Consider the following 13125-nt stretch of genomic DNA (forward strand, 5'->3'; position numbering starts at 1 on the left):
CTAGTTCAAATATACAAATAACCACACTATCAAGTACAAAGAATTGCAATTTGTTCATAAAACAACAATATGAAAAAAGCCAAAATAGGCACTTGAGGATGAATCAATCAAGTTAGGAGGTATATTAATATGTGAGAGATGATTCATCATCACTGCATGTATATTAATAGTGCAAGCATGTATATGCATCAGCAGCAAAATAACATATGCTAAGACGTGTGTTGTTCTAATGTCATACTGCATGCATGATAAACAAAGTTATAGTGCAGACACCTAGTGCTATACAAATTCAGTTTCCTAGCAACAAGGATGCCAGAAAGCACATGGTATACAGATTAATTGACCTTCAGTTTCAGGCCAAAAACATCTGAAACAGGGGTGTTGAGATTCATGACTTGCTGATCTGGCTCGATTTGGACGCTTCCATCAACTGCTGTTTGTCTCGGCATATTTGTTGGTCCACACTGGCAGCCAACAATCGACATCACCGTCGCACATTCACTTCTCTGCTATACCTATCAAATCAAACACTAAAAAAATTACTAAGTGAAACAAGCTACGCAGTGCATATTAGCCAAGAAAATTACCACAGCTGAACAACTGAAATATATATGTATAAGTGATATGCATATTAACCCAGGAAATTATGAACTACAAAATACTTCCTTCAATTTCCCTCACTGTCCAGGACACAATAGAAAAAACTAGAGGTGCAACAGCTCATGCAAGAAAAAACAGAATTCCTACTTGCTAAATTACTCCATTCTTGAGGCCCGTGCAAGCTAGTAGTCTACATGAAACAGTGTATGGTTCAGCCACGAGCTCACAACAGAGGAGATAGGCAGATGTACAAGTGCTTAACTATAAAGAACCTATAAATCCTCAAGTTGACGTACAAGTGATAGTAACAAAACACACATCACAGAACTCCAAGTACTGCAGCAGGAACAGTTAATGCCATATAAATACGCAAAAAAATGGCATCACTAACTAACAATATCCATGACACTGAGCCGCTGCGCATCGACCCGGTCAGCAAAAACTTCAAATGTTCATGTGTCAACAAGTTACACATGAAACTCAAGGTTTATGCTGCCAGTTAATCTTAAAGCACTGACAATAGTAAACAATAATCATCTAGAGTACTAGCTGCATCATAAGTAAAAATTATGGTTATATGCAGAACCAATTTGTTAACTGAACAAGTCATATTCAAAGCATAATTAGTAAACATCAGATACATGCAGGCTAAGCACACAGTATGCTTCAGAAATTATGGGAGACCGAAGCAACATAAATACGAAGGAGCTTTAACTTCAGGAATAACATGACATGATAGAGAATTGCATGATAACACCCTAATATACATCAGAACTGGTTTAGAAGTCTTCGCGAGAGCACCAATTCTGTATCATAACATCGGTATAAACAACTCACTTGTGCATATTATTGATAAAAGGACAAAAGGAAATCACATTTATGCAGCCAAGAATATGTTGTGCAGTAATGCATATTGAGGACCAAACTCATCCCAGCAATCTGATACAGCACTATGATAGTTACCTAGTAGGCTTCATTTTAGAAACTATCCTCCTGGTGATAGTGATGGTAGTTATATGAAAGGATCTCAAATCAGTTGTAAATGCCCATATCCATTGGGACAACATATGTACTAGATCAGGCATTGCACTATACATTGCAAGGAGCTGCCTACAATACATCAAATTTATATAAGTTCACATTCAGAAGCCGTCTAACTAGTGAAGTCGCCAGGCTGTGTAAAATAACATTCTGTTGTATATATGGGTTATGTGACAGTTTCTTTCCTTTTTGTTGTGATTGATGATGCAGACGTGTACTGAGAAATTCAAGTCATGTGTTCTTGTCATGATTCAGTTCAGAATAATGCCAAGATGCGGCTAAAAAATTCAGAAGTTTATGCAATGTTCAGCTTCTGTAATGAGAAATGCATGCTTTGTGATGCCAACAGAATAAATCGTTAAGCAAAAAACCGTAGAGTGTGGTTAAGCAAAGCCGTGTGAGGGTGAGTACTACCCCCTGTGCGTGATTTTCTCATGAGATATTCAGTTCCTATAGCAGGAATTGTGTAGGAGAGGAAATGGTTCTCGTGGATAGCTTCAGCAATACCTGAAATCAACAAGAGATGGTTATGAACCTGCAGGTTTAATTCACATTACTGGATTTCTTGCGCTGTCGTACTAACAACCAGCAGTATATCCATCCAATGAAGATTGAAGTTGCAGCAATGGACAAATCCTAGAGCCAACATCCAGCAATGGAATCCAAACAAAAGTACAAATCTGGAACTCAAGTAAAAGCAAGCGATTTGCCGAGCTGCACTCACCAGTTGAAATCGATGCGGCCGGTGCGTCGTCGTGCGTCTCAGATTTGCGGCTGACCATTCGAGGAGAAGCGCGTGTGTGTGTCTCGCCACCGGATGGAGCTGGATCCGTGCCCGCCGTCGGCGACATCAGGGGGTTCCAAACCCGGCAGTCAGTCCCGCCGCCACCGTGGCCGCATCAGCTCGAGATGCGGGACTGGGCTGCCGCAGGTCGAGGGCGCGATCTGCATAGAAGGGCCATGGAGTGAGGTAGACGGGGAGGGGTCTGCTGTGGGATAGATGGGAGGCGGCTGGTGCATGATGGTTCAACGCCGGCGGCAACAGGGAGCGACGTGAGGAGGGAAGGTGGAGTGGCGACGGCGGGGTATGGGAGGAGACGAGAAAAGGGCGATTAGGGTTAGGGTGGTGTGGACTCTATAGTTAAATGGGCTGGCTCGAAAGTTTTCACTCCCCGCGCTTTGGACTTAAAATTGCCCTTCTAACGTGCGCTCTGTTCGTTTTACTCTTCACTTTTTTCTCCCATTCACTATTGCATTTGACTGACATGTAGGCCAATCAAAATAGCACGCACAGCAGGAGCCACTCGTGATGGTCCGAATGGTGTATGAAGAAAAAAAGTTAGGCCCGACCAGGCCCATCTCGTTAATCCATGACGGTTTTTGTGACGGTCCTTCAATGTCCATCGGGGTTATCGTCTTGTGGCCCATTCGCATCTTGCAGAGCCATGACGGTTCAGGAGAACGTCATGAGAAATCCGTCATGGATTAACAGATTTCTTGTAGTGCACGTATGTCATCAACCTTGGAGTTGGTCTTGCCCCTCGGCCTCTTCAACGCCTCGCCATCTCCACCTCCGGCGCACTTGGCCGTCTTCAGTCCTCTCTTCCTTTGTAGTTCACGGTATTGGTCCTTGAACTTAGGGCAATTGTTGATGATCGTCCAACAATGCGTAAGAGTGAATGGCTTGTCATTGTGCCGGGCCTTGAATGCCTCGAAAGATTTAAATGCCTACACCACATGATCAACAACAAGTGAACATGCAAACATATACAAGGCCGAAGTTGTTGGGTTTCGTAGTAATTTCAAAAAATTTCCTACGCTCACGCAAGATCATGGTGATGCATAGCAACGAGAGGGGAGAGTATGATCTACGTACCCTTGTAGATCGACAACGGAAACGTTTGGTTGATGTAGTCGTACGTCTCCACGGCCCGACCGATCAAGCACCGAAACTACGGCACCTCCGAGTTCTAGCACACGTTCAGCTCGATGACGATCCCTGGACTCCGATCCAACAAAGTGTCGGGGAAGAGTTCCGTCAGCACGACGGCGTGGTGACGATCTTGATGTACTACCGTCGCAGGGCTTCACCTAAGCACCGCTACAATATTATCGAGGACTATGGTGGAAGGGGGCACCGCACACGGCTAAGAATATGATCACGTAGATCAACTTGTGTCTCTAGGGGGTGCCCCTGCCTCCGTATATAAAGGTTCAAGGGAGGGGGGCCGGCCGGCCAGGAGAGGCACGCCAGGAGGAGTCCTACTCCCTCTGGGAGTAGGACTCCCCCCTTTCCTAGTTGGAATAGGATTCGTGAGGTGGGAAAAGAGAGAGAGAGAAGGAGGGGGCGCCGACCCCCTCTCTCCTTGTCCTATTCGGACTAGGGGTGGAGGGGCGCGCGGCCCAGCCCTGGCTGCCTCTTCTCTTCTTCCACTAAGGCCCACTAAGGCCCATATACCTCCCGGGGGGTTCCGGTAACCTCCTGGTACTCCGGTAAAATCCCGATTTCACCCGGAACACTTTCGATATCCAAACATAGGCTTCCAATATATCAATCTTTATGTCTCGACCATTTCGAGACTCCTCGTCATGTCCGTGATCACATCCAGGACTCCGAACAACCTTCGGTACATCAAAATGCATAAACTAATAATATAACTGTCATCGTAACCTTAAGCGTGCGGACCCTACGGGTTCGAGAACAATGTAGACATGACCGAGACACGTCTCCGGTCAATAACCAATAGCGGAACCTGGATGCTCATATTGGCTCCTACATATTCTACGAAGATCTTTTATCAGTCAGACCGCATAACAACATACGTTGTTCCCTTTGTCATCGGTATGTTACTTGCCCGAGATTCGATCGTCGGTATCGCATACCTAGTTCAATCTCGTTATCGGCAAGTCTATTTACTCGTTCTGTAATACATCATCCCGCAACTAACTCATTAGTTGCAATGCTTGCAAGGCTTAAGTGATGTGCATTACCGAGAGGGCCCAGAGATACCTCTCCGACAATCGGAGTGACAAATCCTAATCTCGAAATACGCCAATCCAACATGTACCTTTGGAGACACCTGTAGAGCTCCTTTATAATCACCCAGTTACGTTGTGACGTTTGGTAGCACACAAAGTGTTCCTCTGGCAGACGGGAGTTGCATAATCTCATAGTCATAGGAACATGTGTAAGTCATGAAGAAAGCAATAGCAACATACTAAACGATCGGGTGCTAAGCTAATGGAATGGGTCATGTCAATCAGATCATTCAACTAATGATGTGATCCTGTTAATCAAATGACAACTCTTTGTCCATGGTTAGGAAACATAACCATCTTTGATTAACAAGCTAGTCTAGTAGAGGCATACTAGTGACACTCTGTTTGTCTATGTATTCACACATGTATCATGTTTCCAGTTAATACAATTCTAGCATGAATAATAAACTTTTATCATGATATATAAGGAAATAAATAATAACTTTATTATTGCCTCTAGGGCATATTTCCTTCAGTCTCCCACTTGCACTAGAGTCAATAATCTAGATTACACAGTAATGATTCTAACACCCATGGAGCCTTGGTGCTGATCATGTTTTGCTCGTGGAAGAGGCTTAGTCAACGGGTCTGCAACATTCAGATCCGTATGTATCTTGCAAATCTCTATGTCTCCCACCTGGACTAGATCCCGAATGGAATTGAAGCGTCTCTTGATGTGCTTGGTTCTCTTGTGAAATCTGGATTCCTTCGCCAAGGCAATTGCACCAGTATTGTCACAAAAGATTTTCATTGGACCCGATGAACTAGGTATGACACCTAGATCGGATATGAACTCCTTCATCCAGACTCCTTCATTTGCTGCTTCCGAAGCAGCTATGTATTCCGCTTCACACGTAGATCCCGCCACGACGCTTTGTTTAGAACTGCACCAATTGACAGCTCCACCGTTTAATGTAAACACGTATCCGGTTTGCGATTTAGAATCGTCTGGATCAGTGTCAAAGCTTGCATCAACGTAACCGTTTACGATGAGCTCTTTGTCACCTCCATATACGAGAAACACATCCTTATTCCTTTTCAGGTACTTCAGGATGTTCTTGACCGATGTCCAGTGATCCACTCCTGGATTACTTTGGTACCTCCCTGCTAGACTTATAGCAAGGTACACATCAGGTCTGGTACACAACATTGCATACATGATAGAGCCTATGGCTGAAGCATAGGGAACATCTTTCATTTTCTCTCTATCTTCTGCAGTGGTCGGGCATTGAGTTTGACTCAACTTCACACCTTGTAACACAGGCAAGAACCCTTTTTTTGCTTGATCCATTTTGAACTTCTTCAAAATCTTGTCAAGGTATGTGCTTTGTGAAAGTCCAATTAAACGTCTTGATCTATCTCTATAGATCTTTATGCCTAATATGTAAGCAGCTTCACCGAGGTCTTTCATTGAAAAACTCTTATTCAAGTATCCCTTTATGCTATCTAGAAATTCTATATCATTTTCGATCAGTAATATGTCATCCACATATAATATCAGAAATGCTACAGAGCTCCCACTCACTTTCTTGTAAATACAGGCTTCTCCAAAAGTGTGTATAAAACCAAATGCTTTGATCACACTATCAAAGTGTTTATTCCAACTCCGAGAGGCTTGCACCAGTCCATAAATGGATCGCTGGAGCTTGCACACTTTGTTAGCTCCCTTTGGATCGACAAAACCTTCCGGTTGCATCATATACAACTCTTCTTCCAGAAATCCATTCAGGAATGCAGTTTTGACATCCATCTGCCAAATTTCATAATCATAAAATGCGGCAATTGCTAACATGATTCGGACAGACTTAAGCATCGCTACGGGTGAGAAGGTCTCATCGTAGTCAACCCCTTGAACTTGCTGAAACCCTTTTGCGATAAGTTGAGCTTTGTAGACAGTAATATTACCGTCGGCGTCAGTCTTCTTCTTGAAGATCCATTTATTCTCAATTGCTTGCCGATCATTGGGCAAGTCAACCAAAGTCCATACTTTGTTCTCATACATGGATCCCATCTCAGATTTCATGGCTTCAAGCCATTTTGCGGAATCTAGGCTCACCATCGCTTCTTCATAGTTCGTAGGTTCATCATGATCTAGTAGCATGACTTCCAGAACAGGATTACTGTACCACTCTGGTGCGGATCTCACTCTGGTTGATCTACGAGGTTCAGTAGTATATTGTTCTGAAGTTTCATGATCATTATCATTAGCTTCCTCACTAATTGGTGTAGGTGTCACAGAAACAGTTTTCTGTGATGCACTACTTTCCAATAAGGGAGCAGGTACAGTTACCTCGTCAAGTTCTACTTTCCTCCCACTCACTTCTTTCGAGAGAAACTCCTTCTCTAGAAAGTTTCCGAACTTAGCAACAAAAGTCTTGCCATCGGATCTGTGATAGAAGGTGTATCCAGTAGTCTTCTTTGGATATCCTATGAAGACACATTTCTCCGATTTGGGTTCGAGCTTATCAGGTTGAAGCTTTTTCACATAAGCATCGCAGCCCCAAACTTTCAGGAACGACAACTTTGGTTTCTTGCCAAACCATAGTTCATAAGGCGTCGTCTCAACGGATTTTGATGGTGCCCTATTTAACATGAATGCGGCCGTCTCCAAAGCATAACCCCAAAACGGTAGCGGTAAATCAGTAAGAGATATCATAGATCGCACCATATCTAGTAAAGTACGATTATGACGTTCGGACAAACCATTACACTGTGGTGTTTCGGGTGGCGTGAGTTGCGAAACTATTCCGCATTATTTCAAATGTACACCAAACTCGTAACTCAAATATTCTCCTCCACGATCAGATCGTAGAAACTTTATTTTCTTGTTACGATGATTTTCAACTTCACTCTGAAATTCTTTGAACTTTTCAAATGTCTCAGACTTATGTTTCATTAAGTAGATATACCCATATCTGCTTAAGTCATCTGTGAAGGTGAGAAAATAACGATATCCACCACGAGCCTCAATATTCATCGGACCACATACATCTTTATGTATGATTTTCAACAAATATGTTGCTCTCTCCATAGTATCGGAGAACGGCGTTTTAGTCATCTTGCCCATGAGGCACGGTTCGCAAGTACCAAGTGATTCATAATCAAGTGGTTCCAAAAGTCCATCAGTATGGAGTTTCTTCATGTGCTTTACACCGATATGACCTAAACGGCAGTGCCACAAATAAATTGCACTATCATTATCAACTCTGCATCTTTTGGCTTCAACATTATGAATATGTGTGTTACTACTATTGAGATTCAATAAGAATAGACCACTCTTCAAGGGTGCATGACCATAAAAGATATTATTCATATAAATAGAACAACCATTATTCTCTGATTTAAATGAATAACCGTCTCGCATCAAACAAGATCCAGATATAATGTTCATGCTTAACGCTGGCACCAAATAACAATTATTTAGGTCTAATATTAATCCCGAAGGTAGATGTAGAGGTAGCGTGCCGACTGCGATCACATCGACTTTGGAACCGTTTCCCACGCGCATTGTCACCTCATCCTTAGCCAATCTTCGCTTAATCCGTAGTCCCTGTTTCGAGTTGCAAATATTAGCAACAGAACCAGTATCAAATACCCAGGTGCTACTACGAGCATTAGTAAGGTACACATCAATAACATGTATATCACATATACCTTTGTTCACCTTGCCATCCTTCTTATCCGCCAAATACTTGGGGTAGTTCCGCTTCCAGTGACCAATCTGCTTGCAGTAGAAGCACTCAGTTTCAGGCTTAGGTCCAGACTTGGGTTTCTTCTCTTGAGCAGCAACTTGCTTGATGTTCTTCTTGAAGTTCCCCTTCTTCTTCCCTTTGCCCTTTTCCTTGAAACTAGTGGTCTTGTTGACCATCAACACTTGATGCTCCTTTTTGATTTCTACCTCTGCAGCTTTCAGCATTGCGAAGAGCTCGGGAATGGTCTTATTCATCCCTTGCATATTATAGTTCATCACGAAGCTCTTGTAGCTTGGAGGCAGTGATTGGAGAATTCTGTCAATGACGCAATCATTTGGAAGATTAACTTCCATTTGAATCAAGTGATTATTATACCCAGACATTTTGAGTATATGCTCACTGACAGAACTGTTCTCCTCCATCTTGCAGCTATAGAATTTATTGGAGACTTCATATCTCTCAATCTGGGCATTTGCTTGAAATATTAATTTCAACTCCTGGAACATCTCATATGCTCCATGACGTTCAAAACGTCGTTGAAGTCCCGGTTCTAAGCCGTAAAGCATGGCACACTGAACTATCAAGTAGTCATCAGCTTTGCTCTGCCAGACATTCACAACATCTGGTGTTGCTCCAGCAGCAGGCCTGGCACCCAGCGGTGCTTCCAGGACGTAATTCTTCTGTGCAGCAATGAGGATAATCCTCAAGTTACGGACCCAGTCCGTGTAATTGCTACCATCATCTTTCAACTTTGCTTTCTCAAGGGACGCATTAAAATTCAACGGAACAATAGCACGGGCCATTTATCTACAATCATATATAAACAAGCAAGATACTATCAGGTACTAAGTTCATGATAAATTTAGGTTCAGTTAATCATATTACTTAAAGAACTCCCACTTAGATAGACATCCCTCTAATATTCTAAGTGATTACGTGATCCAAATCAACTAAACCATGTCCGATCATCACGTGAGATGGAGTAGTTTCATTGGTGAACATCACTATGTTGATCATATCTACTATATGATTCACGCTCGACCTTTCGGTCTCCGTGTTCCGAGGCCATATCTGTATAGGCTTGGCTCGTCAAGTATAATCTGAGTATTCCGCGTGTGTAACTGTTTTGCACCCGTTGTATTTGAACGTAGAGCCTATCACACCCGATCATCACGTGGTGTCTCAGCACGAAGAACTTTGGTGCATACTCAGGGAGAACACTCCTTGATAATTTAGTGAGAGATCATCTTATAATGCTACCGTCAATCAAAGCAAGATAAGATGCATAAAAGATAAACATCACATGCAATCAATATAAGTGATATGATATGGCCATCATCATCTTGTGCTTGTGATCTCCATCTCCGAAGCACCGTCATGATCACCATTGTCACCCGCGCGACGCCTTGATCTCCATCGTAGCATCGTTGTCATCTCGCCAATCTTATGCTTCCACGACTATCGCTACCGCTTAGTGATAAAGTAAAGCATTACAGCGCGATTGCATTCCATACAATAAAGCGACAACCATATGGCTCCTGCCAGTTGCCGATAACTCGGTTACAAGACATGATCATCTCATACAATAAAATTTAGCATCATGTCTTGACCATATCACATCACAACATGCCCTGCAAAAACAAGTTAGACGTCCTCTACTTTGTTGTTGCATGTTTTACGTGGCTGCTACGGGCTTAAGCAAGAACCAATCTTACCTACGCATCAAAACCACAACGATAGTTTGTCAAGTTGGTGCTGTTTTAACCTTCGCAAGGACCGGGCGTAGCCACACTCGGCTCAACTAAAGTTGGAGAAACTGTCACCCGCAAGCCACCTATGTGCAAAGCACGTCGGGAGAACCGGTCTCGCGTAAGCGTACGCGTAATGTCGGTCCGGGCCGCTTCGTCCAACAATACCGCCGAACCAAAGTATGACATGCTGGTAAGCAGTATGACTTATATCGCCCACAACTCACTTGTGTTCTACTCGTGCATATAACATCAACATATAAAACCTAGGCTCTGATGCCACTGTTGGGTTTCGTAGTAATTTCAAAAAATTTCCTACGCTCACGCAAGATCATGGTGATGCATAGCAATGAGAGGGGAGAGTATGATCTACGTACCCTTGTAGATCGACAACGGAAGCGTTTGGTTGATGTAGTCGTACGTCTCCACGGCCTGACCGATCAAGCACCGAAACTACGGCACCTCCGAGTTCTAGTACACGTTCAGCTCGATGACGATCCCCGGACTCCGATCCAGCAAAGTGTTGGGGAAGAGTTCCGTCAGCATGACGGCGTGGTGACGATCTTGATGTACTACCATCGCAGGGCTTCGCCTAAGCACCGCTACAATATTATCAAGGACTATGGTGGTGGGGGCACCGCACACGGCTAAGAATATGATCACGTGGATCAACTTGTGTCTCTAGGGGGTGCCCCTGCCTCCATATATAAAGGTTCAAGGGAGGGGGGCCGGCCGGCCAGGAGAGGCGCGCCAGGAGGAGTCCTACTCCCTCTGGGTGTAGGACCCCCCCTCTTTCCTAGTTGGAATAGGATTCGTGAGGTGGGAAAAGAGAGAGAGAGAAGGAGGGGGGCGTCGGCCCCCTCTCTCCTTGTCCTATTCGGACTAGGGGTGGAGGGGCGCGCGGCCCAGCCCTGGCTGCCTCTTCTCTTCTTCCACTAAGGCCCACTAAGGCCCATATACCTCCCGGGGGGTTCCGGTAACCTCCCGGTACTCCGGTAAAATCCCGATTTCACCCGGAACACTTCCGATATCCAAACATAGGCTTCCAATATATCAATCTTTATGTCTCGACCATTTCGAGACTCCTCGTCATGTACGTGATCACATCCGGGACTCCGAACAACCTTCGGTACATCAAAATGCATAAACTCATAATATAACTGTCATCGTAACCTTAAGCGTGCGGACCCTACGGGTTCGAGAACAATGTAGACATGACCGAGACACGTCTCCGGTCAATAACCAATAGTGGAACCTGGATGCTCATATTGGCTCCTACATATTCTACGAAGATTTTTTATCGGTCAGACCGCATAACAACATACGTTGTTCCCTTTGTCATCGGTATGTTACTTGCCCGAGATTCGATCGTCGGTATCCCATACCTAGTTCAATCTCGTTACTGGCAAGTCTCTTTACTCGTTATGTAATACATCATCCCGCAACTAACTCATTAGTTGTAATGCTTGCAAGGCTTAAGTGATGTGCATTACCGAGAGGTCCCAGAGATACCTCTCCGACAATCGGAGTGACAAATCCTAATCTCGAAATACGCCAACCCAACATGTACCTTTGGAGACACCTGTAGAGCTCCTTTATATTCACCCAGTTATGTTGTGACGTTTGGTAGCACACAAAGTGTTCCTCTGGCAAACAGGAGTTGCATAATCTCATAGTCATAGGAACATGTATAAGTCATGAAGAAAGCAATAGCAACGTACTAAACGATCGGGTGCTAAGCTAATGAAATGGGTCATGTCAATCAGATCATTCAACTAATGATGTGATCCTGTTAATCAAATGACAACTCTTTGTCTATGGTTAGGAAACATAACCATCTTTGATTAATAAGCTAGTCTAGTAGAGGCATACTAGTGACACTCTGTTTGTCTATGTATTCACACATGTATCATGTTTCCGGTTAATACAATTCTAGCATGAATAATAAACTTTTATCATGATATATAAGGAAATAAATAATAACTTTATTATTGCCTCTAGGGCATATTTCCTTCAGAAGTATCATGGCCGTAGCAAGGAAAGGGCTAGGAAGAGGAGAGCATACCATGTCCCCAACGCCCAGACCACTCACAGGCTGTGCTTCAACGCTCTCAAATGCGGCTTGATACTTGTTGCACTCTTGTTGGATGAACAACCACCTCTTTTGAATCGAGCCGATGCCACAGTTGCTTGTAAATTGGTAGGGCTCGAACATCTTCCTTTCATGGAATGTTTTGTGGACTCTCGTCCAAAAAACAATGCCCTTTTGTTGCGCGCCGGTCCTCGGATCTTGGCTAATCTCCATCCAAGCTTGGCAAATCATTTTGTCCTCATCTTGTGTATATGAACCCGTGCGAATGCTCTTCCTCTTCTTTTGTGCTTCCGCTCTTTGGGTGAGCTCGTCGATGAACAATGGCTCGCCACTAATATCAACGACATTGCCTTCTTGACGGACGCCCGGCCGCCGCTGGATCCAGGCGTGACATTGAGGTCGATGACGGCCGCGGGACGCGGTGTGGACGGCGCGAACAAGCCCACGTCCGGTGACCCCGAGAAACGGGTCTGGCCGCCGTGCCTTGGCGGAGGAAAGCCGGGCGACATGGGTGCGTTCCACGACGTCGGCGACTCGCAGTGCGGAGGCCGGGCGACCGACGAGCCTGTGCTCGCGGGGCCAGCGGCCGCTGCAAGGAACCCGGCCGGACGACCCATGCCAATCATGAGGAGGGTGTGCGCTTTGTTGACGAGGTCCTCCTTCTCGTCGACCGCGGCCTTGCACCGTGCGGGCTCCATCGCATCGTGCTAGGCGGCAAACTTGGCTGTGGCGGCATTGACCTTGACGACCGCTCTCTGCTCCCTCCTCTTCGCTGATTTTGCGTCCAACTTGGCGATCTCTTCCGTCGTGCACTCCGACCGCGGCTTCCTTGGTGCCTTGGCCGCCTTCTTCTTCACCTTTGTGGACGGGTCGACAGCCAGGCTGCCGGAATTCCGCGGGGCATCGGCCATGG

The 13125-nt window shown here is 44.8% G+C and overlaps 1 long non-coding RNA gene across 1 annotated transcript; it reads right to left on the reverse strand.

Moving 5' to 3' along the window:
• Positions 1-403: 403 nt before the first annotated feature.
• LOC119314786 lies at positions 404-2735 on the reverse strand. Its single transcript, XR_005152459.1, has 4 exons — positions 2366-2735; positions 2056-2148; positions 1564-1710; positions 404-515 (listed from the first exon to the last, which is right to left on the reverse strand). It is a non-coding gene; the product is annotated as an uncharacterized LOC119314786 (long non-coding RNA).
• Positions 2736-13125: the final 10390 nt, after the last annotated feature.

This window comes from Triticum dicoccoides, chromosome 6A (assembly GCF_002162155.2).
Source record: "Triticum dicoccoides isolate Atlit2015 ecotype Zavitan chromosome 6A, WEW_v2.0, whole genome shotgun sequence".
Classification (NCBI taxonomy): Eukaryota; Viridiplantae; Streptophyta; class Magnoliopsida; order Poales; family Poaceae; genus Triticum; species Triticum dicoccoides.